This window comes from Nicotiana tomentosiformis, chromosome 6 (assembly GCF_000390325.3).
Source record: "Nicotiana tomentosiformis chromosome 6, ASM39032v3, whole genome shotgun sequence".
NCBI classification, from domain to species: Eukaryota; Viridiplantae; Streptophyta; class Magnoliopsida; order Solanales; family Solanaceae; genus Nicotiana; species Nicotiana tomentosiformis.
The window spans coordinates 30918594-30922172 of record NC_090817.1 but is presented as its reverse complement, the minus strand read 5'-3'; the positions used below and the strand labels follow the sequence as shown (position 1 = coordinate 30922172).

The following is a 3579-nucleotide window of genomic DNA, read 5'->3' as shown; positions in this document are numbered from 1 at the left end:
GACAGATATCCAGATGACTAACTAGTTATCAGCCTCATTTAAGCTGTGGCTGTGGAAAAAGCATGAGAATAAAAGCAAAGGAAAGTGGGTTTTCTTTAAAAGCTTGAATTAGAAAATTCAAGTGATACAAAAATTTGTTCATTTAACTATATTTTGTGGACAATTATAAATAACTTCATATCTCAATGTTATATTGATAAGAAGATACTCCATCCGTTTCAATTTATGCGAACCTGTTTGACTGAGAACGAAATTTAAGAAAAAATAAAAATTTTTGGAATTTGTGGTCTTAAACAATTCAAAAAGGGGCTCAGAGTATTTGTGTAGTTATAAAAGCTTCTCATTAAGGGTAGAATTGTAAGTTTAAAAAAAATTATTTCCAAATTTAGAAAGGGGTCATTCTTTTTAGAACGGACCAAAAAGGAAATAAATTCACATAAACTGAAACGGATGTAGTAAGAGGTTTTGACCAATATTGTCCCTTATCTTTGAGGGTAGGTCTATTTTGGTCCTTCAAATATAACCCTGAGCATATTTAGTCCCTTAAGTATGCTAAAGTGGAGCATCTTTAGTGTCACTGACAGAGGTTTTGACCAATATTATCTTTTATCTTTGAGGGTAGGTCTATTTTGGTCCCTCAAATATAGCCTTGAGCATATTAAGTCCCTTAAGTATGCTAAAGTGGAGCACCTTTAGTCTCACTGACACAATGTGTTCAAAAACTAATGGTGTTACCCAACTCTAATTCATGAAGCAAATCTTCTGTTCTGAAGCAAAAGTTGCATTTTTTTTATTGGATAACGCAAATTATCACTTTAATTTCTCATTTTTAGATAATGTCTTCTAAAATTTCGACCTTGAAAATATCTCCTTTTGTGCCAATTTTCAATGAGAAAATGACACTATATAGCCGCTATAAAAATAATAGCCGAAAAATGTATAAAATTTATATATTTTGTATATATATATTACTTTTTTTTTGTATGTTAATATACAAAAAATATACCAACTTTATATACTTATTCCGCTACCAGATGTAAATAGTTTTTGGTACGGGCTAAAAATGATAATACAACCTGGTTATTCGTTTGCTTCAATAATATGCCTAGAAATGATCCTGTCAGCTCTATTTTTTTCAAATTTTAACTTTTTTTTTTGGAAAAATCAACCGAAATTTTTAAATGTATATATATGCACAAAATAATTTACAAATTTTATACATTTTTCGGCTATTATTTTAACAACGGTTATACAATGTCATTTTCTCATTGAAAACTGGCACAGAATGGGATATTTTCAAGAGACATTATGTAAAAATGAGGAATTAAAGTGATAATTTGCGTTATCCAATAAAATGAGAGGAAACATTTTGCTTTAGAGCAGAAGATTTGCTTTATGAATCAGAGTTGGGTAACACCGTTAGTTTTTGAATATATTGTGTCAGTGAGACTAAATGTGCTCCACTTTAGCATACTTAAGGGACTAAATATGCTCAAGGTTTTATTTGAGGGACCAAAATAGACCTACCCTCAAAGATAAGAGACAATATTGGTCAAAACCTCGAGGTAGTAACAAGTAATATAAAAACATATTAAATTACAGTTATACAAAGAAAATAGGTGAATCCTTTACTCGTACCGGAAGAATGACCATTTACAAGAAAAGTTAACGTGGTTCCCGGGGAAAGAACGCAAATACAAAGACTTTACTTTCTACCTGAAAACTACTTCAACTACTAAACCCTTATATAAGTCTTAAGAAAATAAATGAAAAATATATATTTTTAGTCGCTTCCAAAAATAATAGCCGACAAAATATATTTTTATGCATCTCGACTAGCGAATGCAATTAATTTCAGTCGATCGACCAATTTTATATATTTTGCCAAAATTAATCAATATTAAAACAATAGACTAAGAAAAAGGGTTAAAAAAACCCAATGAAACAAATAAGTTAAGACTAAGCCACTTAAAATGGAAACTGAACCTATTGCATATGCAAAGGATTCTAAGCAACTTGTAATAATGTCATGGCAAGACAAAGTCACAAAAGGGGTAGGTCTCGCTTGAAAAGGCCACATCTTTGTGTTAAGATTCATGCACTTGACCAATTAGCACGATGAATCTGTGATAAACTTGTACAATAAGCTAGAATCGATAGATAGAAGAATTTAAGTTGTAAGGCTTCTTAGCTAAGAGAAGAAAAATGAATTACTCAACAGTAATATTACATCTGGTCTGGAATATACAACTAATCCCTAACAACTAATAACAATATACACATGTGAGCTAACTGTGGTAGTTACTGACTATTAATTGTTACAAATACACCCATAAATTTAACTTAACTATACTTCACTACCCTGCTACATCACTACTAATCTCATCACTCTCCCTCAAGCTGGAGGGTGCAAACTGTTGAACATTGATTTAAAAAATGTAATTCCTATTTAGTTGGGTAATTGACATATTTCAGATTTAGTTGAGTCCAAGCATATCTTTATTAATGGCTTAGTGGGTAAATTAGTGATTAAGATAGTGGGTCATGTTCGGACAGTTATCTTTAGAGTAAATCTTTATATAAAGGGTGCCATATAGCTTTGTTTTCTATTAATCTGAGTAACGTAAAGTTCTCTGCATTAAGTAGTTTCTTCTATAATATTTTTCTTGCTTTTTGTTCAATTCTCCAACAATTCTTGGTATCAGAGCAGTGAGAAGTGGGAGAGTGGAACTCAACAAATTACCAACCTTTTGTTTTTTCTCTTTTTCCAGGTAAGGTCAAATTGGGAAGGTAAAGTTTTCTGCAAAGGAGTAAAAATTGAGGGGAACGAATAACTACCAATGGAGCAGCCACCACATCTCAGCAACTAATTCCTATTTCTAATGGGGATAAAAATGAATTTTGGAGCATAAAAATGAAGACTTTGTTCAAGTCTCAAGAATTGTGGGACTTAGTGGAGAATGACTATGTTGAGGAAGATGAAGCTCAAAGACTACGGGAGAATAAAAAGGAGGATTCCAAGGCCCTGTTTTACATCCAGCAAGCTATGCATGAGTCAATTTTCTCCAGAATTGTTACTGCAGAGACCTCAAAGGAAGCATGGGAGATTCTGAAGAAAGAGTTCCACGGCTCAACAAAGGTAATGACTGTTAAACTCCAGTCGCTCCGGCGTGATTTTGAAAATTCATCGATGAACAGTAGTGAATCTGTGCAAGACTACTTTTTTAGGGTGACTGCAATCGTTAATCAAATGAAGGCATATGGTGACAAAATTAGTGATGAAACTGTTGTCTCTAAAGTTCTGGGCTAAACAAAAGGATGACCAAAAGCATGCAAATTTCACGGAGATACCACAAGAGAGGAGAGTAATCTGTTCATGGCTCGCTCCTTTGTAGGTGATGATTTGAATGATGTATGGTTCATTGACAGTAGTTGCTCTAACCACATGTCTGGCACAAGGTCATTGATCAAAGAGCTTGATGGATCAGAGATTTCAGAAGTTCGTCTAGGAAATGATAAAGCAATGAAAGTCGAAGGGAAAGGTACAATTGCCTTAAAAACTTTTCAAGGTAGTATTAA

The 3579-nt window shown here is 32.9% G+C and overlaps 1 long non-coding RNA gene across 1 annotated transcript; it reads left to right on the top strand.

Moving 5' to 3' along the window:
* Positions 1-2421: 2421 nt before the first annotated feature.
* On the top strand, positions 2422-3486 carry LOC138893300 (uncharacterized). The gene is made up of 2 exons (XR_011408470.1): positions 2422-3139; positions 3229-3486. It is a non-coding gene; the product is annotated as an uncharacterized lncRNA (long non-coding RNA).
* The last annotated feature ends 93 nt before the right edge of the window (positions 3487-3579 follow it).